Source organism: Pagrus major, chromosome 1, assembly GCF_040436345.1.
Source record: "Pagrus major chromosome 1, Pma_NU_1.0".
Lineage (NCBI taxonomy): Eukaryota > Metazoa > Chordata > Actinopteri > Spariformes > Sparidae > Pagrus > Pagrus major.
The window spans coordinates 30,898,987-30,915,579 of record NC_133215.1 but is presented as its reverse complement, the minus strand read 5'-3'; positions in this window follow the sequence as shown (position 1 = coordinate 30,915,579).

The following is a 16,593-nucleotide window of genomic DNA, read 5'->3' as shown; positions in this document are numbered from 1 at the left end:
CTGCACTCTGGTGGTTAATGTTGAACACTGCAGCCCAGCGACAAGCAACGGAGACTCCATGTCCCCTCTGAGAGCAGCCTGCAGTGACGGTGCAGTTTACACATACAGTAAATATTCAGCAATGAAGGTCCAGCGCTTGTTAAAGTGAAGCCACTGATATTAGACTAAACCCTGGCTGTACCATAAGGGATTGACAAAATGCAGAAGAGCCTTTTAAACTAAATGTGAGAGTTCAGTCTTGATTTTTGAAGAAGCTTTACAACAAAAATAAACAAAAAACATCCAATCCAGTCTCATCACACCCTGTGCTGTGCACAAAACTACTTGGTTAGGTTTAGCAAAAGGTGACACTGCAGTATGTACATCCACCGCTAACTTAAAACATGTACACCAGTCTCCTGTACTGTGTAAGTACTGTGTTTGTTGGGTAACACTTTAATAAACATCATCATCAATAACCAACTGTAAATTTAAAGCTAAGTTAACTTTTCTTATTAGTTAATACACTGTTAACACTGTTGCTTTAAAAGATTTATTAAGTAACTGGTTATTGTAAAGTTGCAACTGTTTATAATACTTTGTAAGTGGTTAATAAATGCTGTGTAATTCATCTTTAAACATTATTTGAAGCCATTATAAACTGCATTGCAACTGATGTTTAGAAACCTTTACAAATTACTTAATAAATGCTTTATAAAGCATTTCATTGTTTTTTAACAGTGAAATAACTAAAGTTTAAGCTGCTGTAAGTGATATATTTATTATTAAAATAAGTGTTAAATAGCTCTGTAGTCCAGTGTTTGGTCAGTAGCCCATGTCTCTCCTCCCTCTGCTCAAGCAGTAAAAGAGAAAAGAATCCGGTATCCCTGCCCACTTTATCCAATCAGGACAGAGAACTGCATAAAGAGGCGGTCCTGTCTGCCTGTGAATGTGCAGAGAGCAGGATCCTCTTGGTTGCTGCTGTTTCTGGTGATTACCACTGCAGGTTCATGTGGTGACATAGAGCGGAGGGAGGAGATGCTAACTGAAAAATGGACAGGAAGCTAAACAGTTAGCTAAAACGATGCTTACAGCAGCTTTGATTATGTATAAATCTACCATTTACTGATGATCGTTATGATAAAAAATGACTGTTTGTTGGACTTTCTCACCTGCATTCTATTTGTCAAATGTCATTTTTATTCATGGTATAAGTATGAGAGTTTGATGGAAAATATCAGCCTTTAAGGGTCTCAAATGTCTTTTTCTGTCACTGCTTTGTTACCATTGTGACAAAAGGCACGTTGCTAGATAACAGTGATTAATAGCGATGCTGACAGAAGTGCTGCTTCAAGGTTTTGAGCTAATAATAGTGGGAAGGACTGAAAATACTATGTAATACCTTTACTATAATAATACAAGCAAGATAAGGACACTGTGGCAGGCAAGTCAAATGGGGTATTTAAGTCTAGCCAGCAGACAATAACTACTAAGATACTCTGCAGATAGCATGAATTACAGCTGCATGTGGTTTTGTTGTCTGAAAGACAATGTGTTTGCATCTGTTTTTTTCTGTGTTTGTGTGTTTGTTATGTTTATTCCGATGCATTTGCATTTGTTTTGGTGCGTATGTGCTCTTTTATGTTTGCATGATCATAATTGAGAGTCCTTACCTGTTCTGTTGCGTGTGTTTGCGCATGTCTGTCTGCAGAGGATTCACCCGCACCATAAAAACAGACATTTATGGGACCAATTTCACGGAGAGGGGATAGATAGCCCTTAACATGCAACTGTTTGCTGATAATCCAAACCTTCCCTCCAGACTGCAGCCTGATCTACCCCTTCTGAGCCCCGCTGCTGATCACAGATCAGCTTGAACGCTCACTCAGCATAAGGACACTGCCAACTAAACTTGGCTGGTGACACTAAAGCAACGGTTCCACCCAAAACATTCGATAATGTTCACAGGCGAGCAGAGAACAAAGGTTCAAAGTTTACAGGCTGCTGGAGGATGATGTTTCATCGGTAGAGGTTCTGAGTGAAGGAGATCAGTGTGTGTTACTGTGTGTGATGGTTAGAGGCCAGCGTTAGGTTCTAGCACCTGCAGTACTGCAGGCCCCGGAGACAGTCTGACCCCGACACAACCTGGACACACACACACACACACACACACACACACACACATACACATACAGAGGCCAGAATAAAGGTCACACAATCTCTCAGTGTCTTCATATTCTGTCCGAATCAATCTGTGGTGTGCGTGTGCGTCTGTGTTTCTCTCTGTTTGTATATTGAGTGCACAACTGTTTGTTGTTGAAATCTGCCATCCTGTTCGTTCCTTTTCTTTGTGTGTGTGCGCATGTGTGTAGTTAATTATTAGTGTGCAGTGACATCCAAGAACCAGAGCAAGATCTGTAGCAGGATTAGCTGCATCCGCAACTTTAGAGAGAGAGAAGAGGGTGTGTGTTGGTGTGACTCGCTCTCTCCCCTGTGATAGTCCACAGACCAGATGCCCACTTTGGCACCAACACTCTGCCAGTGTTATGCTAGGCATGGGGCGTACACATACAGGCACATGCACGCACTCATACATGTGCACACTCACACACACACACAGGGCGGAGAGGAGGCTGTAAAAAGAGCATTCGTCCATCTGTCCATCTCAAAGCTACTCTGGTACTGAGCACATCAGCATGTTTGTGTCTCCCTACTGTGTCCTCAACATTGTGTTTATGTGCGTGAGCATGTCTGTGAATGAGTCCAATAATGAATCTCTGCAGAGTGCAAGGTAAATTCAACCCTGTGGAAAAGAAAAAGAAATTGTTTCCTCTGGTTTTCTCTGTCAGTCAGTTGAGCACAAATGTGCCCACCCTTTGGTTTGCCCACAGTTTTCACCCTGAGAGAAGGATATTTGACATGGAGGTCAAGTGTGTGTGTGTGTGTGTGTGTGTGTGTGTGTGTGTGTGTGTGTGTGTGTGTGTGTGTGTGTGTGTGTGTGTGTGTGTGTGTGAAGGTGTGAAGGTGTGTGTGTGTGTGTGTTTTTGTTCATGCTAATTGACTAAAATGTGGTATGGCAGCTGGAGTGGCCTATAACAAGAAGGTGCATAACCTCTAAACGGATTCACTTAACATGACCAAACTCTGTAGAAAGACACACAGCAGCTTTTTCAAATGTGCGACTGTTTTTCTACAAGTTCTTAAATAACACTAATTTCAGATGCACTACAACTTGCAGCTTAAAGGAGCAGTCTGTAAGAATTTAGAACATTCAACATTTAACTAAAATTATCAACAAGAAAAATAAACAACAGTTTTGAAGTGCACTGTGTTGAAGACGTCGTTGTACTGTGTTGCAGAGACACCTACTGAAGTTAGCATGCTAACCAGCTAGTCCCAGCCCATCCTGTCTCGTTATACCTCTTTGTCCCTCAAAAGGTGATAGTGAAGCTGAAACTGTAGCGTCCAGTCTGCCCTCGGTACTGGGGTTTGTCTGGCGGTTGGGTGGTAAGTGATGCCAGACCTACTCAGATGATGTGCTGCCCCCTATTTGTCTGGAGTATGAATTCGACAGGTGGCCTTCTTACACATTGCACCTTCAACCTTATGAATTGGTATCTTAAACACAGACCCAGAAACTCAGATATATGTTGTGTTAATTAAACAACCAGTTGAAGATGATAAAAAAGTAAAACATATTATTTCTGATTTGTTTTTATATTTGTTTTTCAATGAAGTATTTTGTCTCACACGGTCCTCTGATTGGACAGTAACCTGAGAGGAAAGGAACTCAGACTGTGCCATGTTGAGTAGAGTGCAGAAGGACTTTTTCACTGTTTCAGAGAATAGTCTTTTTAAATTAGCCTGAACAACCTGTATTCTTAATATTTCTATGTTTGGACAAATGATTTTAAAAAATGTTTTTACCATTTTTACTGGTAAAATTTTTATAAAATGAAGGGGTAGAGGCTCCTGACTGCTGAGTTTCCTTATGTTCTTTTTTCTTTTGTTGTATATGGTTTCTGTATATGCATCTATGTATAATTCTCACTATATATATTATCTCACCAAAACTAGACTAAGCTGCTTGTCCGTCCAATGTAAACAACAAATAAATCACAGTGTCTGAAGATAACCCCAGCCTCCTCCACTCCTTCAATCCTTTACTATCACAACATTCAAGATGTGCAGTTTAACACTTCACTTGGCATGTTATCCACGAACACGCTGTGTAAATTAAGCCTCTGTGTGAAGAAGATTTAGGAGTTTTAATTGTGTATAATTTCAGCATGCACAATCACAGCTTGTGTGAAAGTTGAGATCTGTGATTTGATGTTCTTCTATTTTGGAGATGCACATACAAGCAATATGGTGGGAAAGAGGAAACAGATGTAGAGAATTGTTAGAAAATTGATGGAGAGAAATAAATGTATACTTTGGACATTGTTTAAATTTGTTTGCAGTCTGTATGTTCGTTGTTGTTCACTATAAGTACAACCTGTCAAGGACACAATTTTTGTCAAAATGATCAGGAAAAATATGTATTTCTATCTACTGATGTTTTTAGGATTACAAGCCAAAAACTAACCCAATCACAAGAATACATTTCAGCACTGAAAATTTCTGCAAACCACAGATATCTTGAAACTTTACATTTCTTTAGGTTTAGTTTGTTATTTCATGTTGTGACAGCACTGTGCTTATCTGGTTAGGTTTACGCACAAATACCACTTGGTTAGGGTTCGGAAAAGACATTGTCTTGGCTTAAGTGACCTGGTTTTGTCACCACGAACAGGGCTGGAAATTGTCCTGACGTCTCCTTGAAACTATCCATTGATTTCACACTTGTTTAAACGCAGTCTGAACTGTGGTCACTGGCTTGGCATCCTTGTCGCCTAGATGTTACTCAACTACCACCCCCTCTGCTGCTGGACATGAAAGTAAGCTAATATACATGTAATCAGAGTGTGATGTGACACGTATTGTAGAAATATCAATATGACAGAAACATAAACTGCCAGGATTTTATTCTGGCGAGTGTGCTGAAAGAACTGCTGCTTTCTATGATTTTCATTGTGTTTTCTTCTGTTTCTTACTGAGGGGAAAGTGAGAAAGACAGGCAGAGGCATAGAGATGGAGTAACACTGCTATATATAACTTGTCAAGCTGGTAATGTCTTCTATAAAGGCTTTGGTGAAAAAAAGAAAGTAGACTGGGTAAAAGTTGCAAAGAAAAAAATTCAGGTGTAACTCTGAACTGTTGTACATCATTACCCCGCTCCAACAGGTGATAGTTTGTGAATGTTGTTGTCACACAGCCACACATACAAAACCACTACACTGTTTGTCTTTAGACTGTCTCGTGTTCCAGAAAGGGTCGACGGCCCCCAACTAATAGAAGTAACCTCTTTATCCATGTGTACACGTGTGTGTGTGTGTGTTTGTGTGCAAACCTTTATAGACGGCGGCCATTTGTGATGCTAAATGAGTGTGTTTGCCTGTGTGTGTTTGTCCCGCCTTGTAGCTTTATCCATTGACTAATTGAATTGCTTTAAAATATTCAGCAGCTTGCGGGCAAACAAGGCATTTGAATGAGGATCAGTGTTTTGTGTCATCATCTCTCTCTCTGTTCAACGCTGCTCTTTTCATTCGAAGTAAGCAGTAAACCTACACTGCTATCTATCTATCTATCTATCTATCTATCTGTCTGTCTGTCTGTCTGTCTGTCTGTCTGTCTGTCTGTCTGTCTGTCTGTCCTGTTCCACTAAAAGTCCACTCCAGGCTTTGCAGGCGGCCACGAAAGGCTACAATGTTAGTTTACGATCTTCACCATGCATGCCCCCCCTCCTTCACCTCCCCTCTCCTCTCCCCCTTCTTTCTCCCTCACTCTATTCTTCCTGCCTCAATCTCATCCCACTCACACATACTCTGCGGGGGGAGCGTGTGTGCACACACATACATGCACGCACACACATACACACACACACTCCTGTAAGAATACTTGAGTGAGGAGAGTAGTTGCCAGCACTCTGAACTGCCATTTCTTCTGACTGTCTGTCTGCCAGAAACCACAGGACAGAACAGAGCTGTAGATTCATCAGCTGTGGAGGACTGGAAGAGTCACCAGCCTCACCTGCTCCACCGTCAGCCAGAATAACACCCTGACACTCCACAGCATTCATGAAACTGTACCAGCCAAGCAGCACAGCATGTTTATATCACATGGAAAACACAAAGAACAAAGACACAGGAGACGTAAACTGTGAAACAGCTAAATTATTTACAGAGGCCGGCTTTATTAATTCGCATGGTAGTTAACAGTATTGTATAAATCCATCATATCCCCTGTGGTTACAGTAACTCATGACCACGGTGCATCTTCAGTGCAGTGTGTTTACATGTGGCAGATGTAGTCATGATTTTTGAGACGGTTCCCTTATAATGAATAATGTCGCAGCTGTTTTGACCAACACGTCTGCAATATGACTTACCCTATGTATTTTTGAAAAGTCATATGTCAAACTGTTGACTGCCAGTGTTTGCAAATGGGACTGCGTTTGGAGTTAATTAAAGGGTTTCTTCCATAGAGTTGAGAGAAAGAAAAAGAGAAAGAAAAAAATACAGTCCAGATGCATGTTTCAGCAGCCTGGATGTTCTGACTTTTATCAGGGAATCAGACCAAAAACAAGCCAACATTAAAACAGCACATTTGTCGACAATGACATGTGATCCTGGAAGTCCAGTTTGAGTGATAAAATGTTAGCAGCCAATCACAGAAGGTAGGTAGAAAAGTATAATCAGCAAAACCATTGTTTTCCTGTGGTTTTCCAGCATTTCTAGTTGAAATACCATCAACTTTTCAGCAGCAACAACTACATAAGATTGCCCGGTTGCACATACAGCCACGCTCCGCAGGCACACCACACTGTTCTGGCCAAAGCATGCACTTCCAGGGCATTTTTGCAGCGGTTGCGCCTGTGGTGATGAGTCTCTGTGTGATTGGGCCTTAAAGGATAGGTTTACCCAAAAATGAAAATTCAGTCATTGCTCACCCTCATGTCGATTGAAAGTCAGGTTAAGTTTTGTAGTCCACAAAACATTTCAAGAGCTTCACAGAAAAAAGGGGTTGCAGCGTTCTCCTAAACAAAAGAAGTAGATGCTGTTTTAAAACGTAACTTGGATTATGACAGACAAGCTGTGAAGAACCATTTTATGTTTTTGTTGTCCCCGACTACTTCGGTTGTTTCGGAGGACCCTGTCATGCTGTTTTGCTGTGAAGCTCCAGAAATGTTTTCTGGAGCACAGAACTTTCATCAGCATGACGGTGAGTTGATGATGACCAAATTTTCATTTTTTTGGTGAACTGTTCCTTTAAACTGGCTTGGATTATTTTCATATTAAACTTTGATGGAAGTATGTGCAGGATCCTCCTTCACAAACCTATTTTTAATAATACTTTGGCGCACTGAACATCCTCAGATGCCAGGGATAGACTTAATAAGACATGTTTGATGAGCTAAAAAAAATGGGTCTGAGTGTCTTATTGCTTGAAAAGGTGGAATTTTGAGAGTATATAGGTTTACATAGCACAGAGAAGAAAACTGCAATGAGGGCCCCCTTTAAGACAGGGGCCCTGGGCTTAATCACCCCACCACTATTAGCTGCCTGCTGTAAAGTGCCTTCAACCAAATAACACTTTACGTCCTGGCGTGACTGAACCAATATGCTGATCTGCATATCAACTTGTGTTTAAGTACTTTTAGGCAGTGTGCATCCTGTTCTACAAATATGTGCTCAGACAGATACTCACAAAACATACATTCACATATGTATGCTCAGCCACAAACAAATGCACAGACCTATCTGTACAGAAAGATACATGCACACTTCGTCTCTCTGTGACTGGTCTCACCAGAAACTGTAAATGAGCTGTCTGTATGGTTACTGGTAAGATCAGGGTGATGTCAATGTGTTTATCACCCATGTAAGCAGCATTATACTATGCAAACAAACTCAAACATGAAGTCAAGTGTTAATAATCACAAAAAATCATCACCTGACATCACAAGTGAACCGGCCCTGTTGTTGAAACAAAACTAGGAGTTTACTTAATATTATTATTTACACATCAAAAATCAACAAACCCAAACATTGAATGATTAATGATTAAGATGCATGTTAAAGCCAGCTCAAGTATTTTAGAGTGGCTCACTCAAAGATTTTAAATTTCTATGGCATATTGAAGAATGTTATAATCACATCACTATTCACACACAGGCTTTAAACCTGCTATAGTTTATTTTTTGGCCTCTTGAGGGCAACAAAAATAAGTTCTGAACATAATATTGACGTATCATTAACTGTTAATTGAAATGACAAACTTGTTAGCAAGTTGCTTATTTGCATATCCAGCAGATCTGATGAATGAACACATATTCACTCTCCATTTAGCACCATTTTTGCTTTTCACCAGAGAAATATCAGACTGACTTTAGCTGCTAAATGCTCACTCTAACTAACCCTTTAGTGTAGAAGGTTATCTAGTTGCAAACCTTGTCTGCTCTACACAGGCTTTGTGGCTCTTTATACTACTTGGACTGACTTCCTCCTTTGCAGCTGTAATAATTCCTACGTCCGCTAGAGGTCGCCACCAATCAATCAACGTAAATATAGGTCATAATAAGCTGCTGCAAACAACCTATATGGCGTTTTTTCTGATAAGGACGGGCTGGAAAAACCAAAACACTGAGCTGAAAGCTGAGGAGAGCTGCACAGTAACGTGCCCCTTCACACACAGTCATTTGATCCATTGTTATTACAAGTGCATCGATCATTGATCATAACTGCCTAACTAAGTCTTTAGCTGGCAGCAGGGGTTAACAGTTTACTCCTTTTGCCACATTTTGATCAGTTTCTCCACACATCCACCATCTTATCTCACAGTGAAGCACACCAGGGCTGTCTGAGACTTGAGAAGCACAAAAAACATAAAACCAACCAATTTAAAGGTCAATGGCTCTAAGACAAAGAAGGGATACTTTGTGACAACTATTCCTAAATATTTTTGCACCAATTAGTTTTTCTGTGCTATTAAATGTAAAGGTGCAGCACTGTGAGAAGTGGTAATTTAAATCAAAAGATCTGGATTAAAAAAACCTCGATTAGGGATTGACTTTTACTTCAGAGGTGCAGAGTCAACGCCACCTTGTTTTTCTGTTTCTACATAGACAAAACAGTCTCAGTTAATTGTTCTCTTTGCCTTGCGTCACCATGACATGGCAAGAAAGTGTCAAATAACAGTCATTAAAGGATATTCGGTGAGGGTTCGATGAGTCAGTGTGTGTGTGTGTGTTAGCATTTGTGTGTGTGTGTGTGTGTGTGGTGGAGTTATTGACATCAGTCTGTGGTGGTGCCGATTCTCCGACCTGTGTGCACACAGAATGTCTCGATGGTGTCATGAAGTCATAAAGGCACCCATGAAGTCATCAACACATATTGTGATCTAAATTTAGATGTCAGACCATCACAGGGTTATGTGTCAGTGTGTTGAGAGTGTGTGTGTATATGTGTGTGTGTGTGTGTGTCTTAAAGTGTAGTTGTTTTGATACTGACATGAATTTTTACATTAAACCAGACTTGGTTTGGTGAAGCAGTTATCATTCAATGTATGTGTGTGTGTGTGTGTGTGTGTGTGTGTGGGTGGGTGGGTGGGTGGGTGTGTGCGTGTATGCATGTGTGTTTGTCTATGTGTGTTTGTTTTCCATAAAATCCGATGTCACAGTATTGTTTATGGCAGCCATGTAATCCCCATCGTTTCCACGGGTCCATCAGTATATCAGTCTCATATGCAAATAGTGCCTCGTGTTCATATTTATGTGTGTGCATGTGTGGTTGTAAGCTTTTGCAAAGATGGCATGTGTGTGTTTTTGTGGATGTATACAGGGTTAAGTAACTATAAACAGAGGCGACGTGTCAGTCATGATGGTGTGTGCCTGTGTGTGTGTCTCTTTAGCCTGTGCATGCTACTTAAGAAATTAACATATTTTGAAAGGGAAGAAGATGTCGTTCCTTAATGAGAGAGGGCATATGCATCTCACTATAGCGTCATTAGCATAATTACCCAGCATCCTTTGTGATCATGACACGCACATGTGGGTGTGCGTATGTGTGTGTGTTTGTAAGGTTTACTTGGAAGATTATTTTTCTGCCTTTTTATTGTCATTAGCAGTCCACCCCCACGTTCTCAGTGTCTTACCTTTCTCACACTTGTTTTTTCTTTATTGATAACTCCTCTTTTTTCCACTCACCTCCACCTTATAACTATGTGTCTGTGTAACTGTAAATTAAGAAAATATCTTTGTCCCTTACCTCTAAAATCAGCATTTTTTCAATGGAAGTCTGGTGTCAAGCTGTTTTTCAAATCCTTTCAATCCTGTTTAGCTTCTTGCTCTTCTGAAAGAGCTGATGAGGCAGAAAACAATATGATTCTCCTCTTCCAGCCTTCACGGCGAGTGTGGTCACCACTTCTTGTTTCCCAGCCAGAGGTTTCAGACCGTCGCGGCACCGTGCACTGGGAGTAAACACTGCGGTAATGTGTGTATGTGTGGGTAACAATAGCATTCCTGTATGAAAAGCAGCAGTTATTGCAGCACATCAGAGTCTAATGCCAGGCCATGGACCTACTGAGGAGAGTGCATGCAGTATGTGCTCTCTCTCTCTCTCTCTCTCTCTCTCTCACACACACACACACACACACACATGCTCATTTAATGGTCATTGGCACATCATATTTTCTAATAATATACTTTTTTGGAAGACAAGTTTGACAAGTGAAACTCAAACAATTGTAGCCTGATTGATTTCTGAGGGATTTAGATTTCTTTCTCCTCAAAATATTTTCTCTATTTCCCATGAGATCATGTGCAACATGAAGTGAGACATCAAACTTCAAATGAGACCTGCTAGTATTCTATAATGGTATACAGACAAAGAAAAATAGAGTCTGAGGAATGGATTGTGCACATCTTCAGTTTTAACAGCTATATTGCTGGGGACGTTAAAGAGAGACAAATATGCAAATATATTATAACATATCAGTCTTCATACAGTAGCCTACATTCACTGACAATTTGCAGGATAGTGATATTCAAGTACTCACTGCAGATTTTAGAGCTAACGTGTGAGTCCAATAACATGTTTATCAGCTCTGTTGGCGTTGTTGTTTTCTTCGTGAATTCCACCCTTCACAGTGAAAAGAGCTCATCTAAAAATGCTGATATATGAGTAATGTGTTTTCATGGGATGCATATCCATTTTTGAAAATCATGGCTTGCTTGTACAGTCTAATTTTCGCGTTTGCTTTGGAAATAACGTCTCTGTTTGAAAAAGGTAAAACAGTAATTGTGAGAGTGAGTTGTGTGGCAGCTATTTCTGGGTTGCAATTTATTGTCTACTGTAGACCCAACATGCCTGGACATGTCTCTCATTAACTGCCAATGGTTTCACATGGACTTGGAAATACACCAACATAGAAATGTGTATGTGGATAGTAACAGTTTATAGGTACAGGTTAGTAATACAGGCAGCTCAGAGGCATCCTACAAAAGGTCAAGTAATTTTAGCACAATGGCTAGCTAGTTAGCTAGCTACACTATTTCATGTTATGCAACCAATTTATCACGATAACAATACAACTGTTACAGTTGTAAGTTACAGTTCAACAATTCACAAACATGTTCATACATGAGGACTTCACAGCCCTTGGGGCTCTATCTTACGCTGCGCACAGCAAAGCGGCGCACAGCACAGTGCAAGTGTCATTGCTAGTTTCAGAATGACGCAGTTGTCATTTTCACGCCCAGCGCCAATGTTGTGTAAAAAGCAAATGTACCTGGCCCACCTGTGTACCCCTGGTCACGTTGGTCTTAAAGTGAGGTGTGGTCAGACGCACTGATGGCGGATTGCTATCTTGAGGCAGCAGAAAATGACTGCATCATAGACCAACAAAAAGCTGTTGTAAAGTCAAAGGCGCTGTCTGATTCCTGCTAATTAAAGAGCGCATTAGATGCGCCTAGACAGGCGGGTTCACACCATTCACACACTCTGATTATCCATCGTTTCACTAGCAAAATGGACTTGGACACGCCCTAGACCAACTGTATAGATCGTCTAAATAGGGCCCCTTGTGTTGTAAAACCTTATTGTTTACCTATATTTGAGCAGAGAGCTTTGGCAGTAAAGCTCACCAAAGTAAATTTGGCAGTATGGCCGTCACCATCTTGTTTTTTTGTTTTTTTGTGAAGTGACATATTTGCACAAGAGGGTAGAGGGAGGATACCCTGATTGGATCTTGTCTCGCATAGCCAGACCTCTCTCCACAGTGCTATGTCAGCGAAAAAGGAAAAAAAGATCTGGCCTGTTTGTAATTCTTTGTAATTCTAAATCCCTGTAAAATAAAAGGTAAGAGCTGCTAGCTTGTTTAGGTTCTCACTGTTAGCGACCAGTTAGAAATACTTGCCATTTTCAGCGTGTAGGTTGCTAGCTCAGAGCTTGTTGTTGTTTCCTATAGAGAAAGGATTTTGAAAATCGTAACGTGCTAATAGCGGAAGGAGAATGCCAACTGAAATAATCTGCAAAGGGCAGGCTTTATTCCAACCGTGTACAGACAGTGAGTCAGGTGATTGGATCTGACTGAGAACCTGAGGACACGCCGTTGTAGCAACTTATCATTAAGGTAGCCACACCTTAAAGCAAATCCTGCTTAATCATCTATTTTACTCTAAATGGGACCATGATTTACAAAGTGAACATCATGGTTTAGTAAGGAAGACTTATAGCGACTGAGACCATAACGTCATTTGGAACTGTTGACCGAGATAATAAATCAAGCTTACATAATCAGAATGAAAACCTGTGGAGTCGCCCCCCTGCTGGCCCTGAGAAAGAATACAGGTTTAAGACACTTCAGCAGTGGCTTAACTTTTCAAACCTGAAAACTCCATCCATACATTATACAATCGCTGGGCCATCCACAGGTGAAAATGGACTGACTTCTTGAGTGACAGAACAAAGTTAAAACATCACACATTACAGTATTTCAAAATGTACCTGCATTAGAGTGGACATTTGGAACAGGATGGGAAAAACTGGGTGTGTTGCTTGTGTCCACACCCTGACTAACTACCGTCAGCGTGCCCTTGAGCAAGGTTGTCTCTCACATCCGTCTGTCCTCCCTCCTCCTTTTATTCCTCTATTTCCCATCCCTCCTCCTTCCTTCCATCCAATCCTCTGGCCTCCCTGTGGCTCATCAATATATCAACCACCCTGATTCTCTCTTTATCTCACTCTCGGAGGCACTGCTGCGTACATTAAATATTTAGAGACAGACGGTCTAGTGCAACAGCCCGGCAACCTCTCCACCGTGTGTGTGTGTGAGAGAGAGAGGCAGTTTAAGCTCTCTCTCACTCTCTCTCTTTCTCTCTGCCACTCCAGGGAGGGGAGTCTCCGGAAGAGCCCGATGGGTAGGAGAGCCCCATTCTTCCCGTGGGTATCGCTGAGCGCGTGTCGGGGGTCATCACAGGGTGAACAGTGTGGTCTGAATGTCAAAACGCTGTGGAAGTCGATGTGGTGAGCGCAGAGGAAGACAGGAAAGGCCACATGGAAAAATAAGAGGAGGAGGAGATGTGTGGTGTCAGTGTGGGAGGAAATCGTCAAATTAGGTTAAGCACATTTTTCTTTTTGTCTTTGTGGATGTTTGTGTTGGTCGGATTCTGTTTGATTGGTTTTTGATGCAACAAAGAGAGCAACACGCAGCCAGGAAGATATACAGACATCCTTGTTTGCCCTGTTGATTTTTTACAACACTCAATACTTCCTTCCAGCCCTCAGTGTGTTTCTATGTGTGTGTGTGTGTGCGTGTGTGTGTCCGTACCTTTTGTGTAAACTCATTTCTTTACCTCCCACACTTGAAGTCGTGAGCAGACAAACCGGCATGACAGTGAGAAAAGGAACGGAATACGTCTCTCCCTTGTTGGAGAGCAAACAACAAATGAGCTTTTGTGCTTTTGTGTGAGTGCACAGCGCAGAGGCAGATCCAGTGAAAACAGCTATTAGCGTCTCTTAATAATCACTTTAACTCCTCAGAAACAACTCTTCTCTTTAACGAGGATCACTGGCTAACTGCAAGTGTTAAATCCATCTGCAGCACTATTATACCTTCACATAGTGTAGCATAGGCATACACTATCCTAATGCATCACAGAGAGCTCAGGCTGGAGATTTTTTATGGTGGGGACCCCATATTTTAACTTAACAATGGCTGTTTTAGAGTCAGAATACAATTGGACACTCCCCCGCTCCAAAATCTTGCAAACATCCACAACCACCCACTCCCACAGTGTCAGTGCTGACAACCAAAATGGATGTAAAGTAAAACCATCTCTCTTTGAACAAAATCTGTCAGTATAATGGTAGCAGAGAAGGCGAAGAAACAGAGGACACATACTAGAAAAGCACATACTTGAGAATGTGGTTCATTTGTGTGTGTCTGTGTGTGTTTGTGTGCGCGTGTGTGTGTGTGTAAAACAACATTCCATTCATTCCTGAAGCGCTAAACCGGCAGCACCAGAGAGCCCGTTACAGCCACACACACAGCCACACACATATACACACATACACACACACACACACACGTCCATGGACACACAGCTGAGACTCTTTATCAAACTGTGCCTGCAGAGCTAGCTGGTGGATGTGACGCAAAGTCGTGGTCATAGTTTGTGGTGCTCAGGGGAGTAAAAAGGAAGTTACAGTGATAAATCAGACCAAAGCCAAGTATTTGCAAAACATGTTTTCACGTTGTTTCATCTTAAATCTGAACATAATACAAAGCAAATGAAGACAATCAAATAGTGTCTAATAATTTATTACCCTGATTAAAAGTACTTTTCGGTCGCTGTCCAACCCAGTGGAACATGACTCACACATTTTTGGTTTCCTTCCCAACACTGATTGTCATTCTGGGAGTTGCAGATCCAACTGATTAATAAGATTGGAAACTACTTCGTAAACATGTTTGTCACTGAAAAAGCTTAGCATCTCTCTCATTAGGGAATTGCCCAAAGCTGATTTGATCACATGTAGAAATCAAAATAATGCTGCATAAGCCATCCAATAAAAGGAGCAAATCAATTACAATACTTAAAAGCTGCAATGTTAATTTTTAGCCATGCTAGCGATGTGGTTGTTGGATTACAATGTCTCCTGGACATTCAGTCCTTCCAACAGTTTAGTCCAGACTGAAATTTCTCAACAACTATTGGATTGATTACCATGAATTTGGATACAGACATTCATAGTACCCGAAAGATGAATCCTGCCAACTTGGTGATCTCTTTGTCCAAAACTTAGGTTTATGACCAAATAACTGCAAAACTAATGATCTATCAGCCTCAGCTACATGTTAGTTTAGTACATCTTATGATGCATTTGGAGACATCCTCAGTGATAGTAACTGGGGTCATCAGATATTTCAGGTCTTTCAACTTCAGACACCCTCACCCAGGCGACCCAACCGGGAGTGATCAGTTCCCTGCCTGTGTCCAAGAAGCATTCATCCACAGCCATCTTGAGGCTTTCTCCACTGCCTCTAAAGCTCTACTGATGGCTTTTGTCTTGCGTGCACCAGTGATGCCCAGGAGGCTGTAGGCTTTGCACAATGATTTTCCCGCAAAGCCCCTACCTCCAACTTCAGGGGGCAAGCACCTTACACTTCACCCCCGTCTGCATCACTCCTCCACCAGCCCTGCATATCTCTCCCTCTTCCTTTTGTTGGCCTCCTCAATCCGCTCCTCCCAGGGCACTGTAAGCTCAGCATGAGCGCCTGTTTAGATTTTTCAGAGAGCAACACAATGTCCGGTGGAAGGGTGGTCCCCAAAACAGCTTTGGGGAATTTGAGTTGGGTTCCCCGGTCCACCTTCACGTCATGAGCTGTTCCAAGAATGCCTGCCTGGTCTTTTGGTTGCGGATTTGGATTTTTTCCCGCTTTCACGAATGTGATTTCGCACCTGGGTTCTGCCTTCCACAACTTAGACCACGTGACCTTACGATCCATTGCCTGCTCCCATCTTGTCCATGCCCCCTGTTGTCTCATTCCCACCATCTGGCTCGCACACAGCTCCTGGACCCCAGCTTCCCACCAGCACTCTGTGACACAGCCTGGTCCACTGCTTCCAGTGCCCTCCACTTCCTTCCAGTCCTTACCTCAATTCCCGCCTGGGAGACTTTTGGATCCCTGGACTCCCTGTATTGCAGCACCTCCCTCGACTAAAGGCAGTGGAAATTCATACACCAGCAGTGGCCACAATATCCTGGGTAGGATGCTGTGCTGGTATATCCAGACTTTGAATTTTCCCCGGTAGTCCTGATCCCTCGACAGCTGTCAGCCATCAAGTTCTTGGTTTGTTGCTCTGATGGAGGCTGCATCTTTTAGGGAGCAGTTGAAGGTTTTTCCTAAACTCTTTATGGGTTTTTCTGAAACTGATGGGATCCGAGAACCCCCAAGAGAGGAGTGGAACTGGTCAATGGCCTTCCCTCTCTTCAGTACTAAGGACCTGGA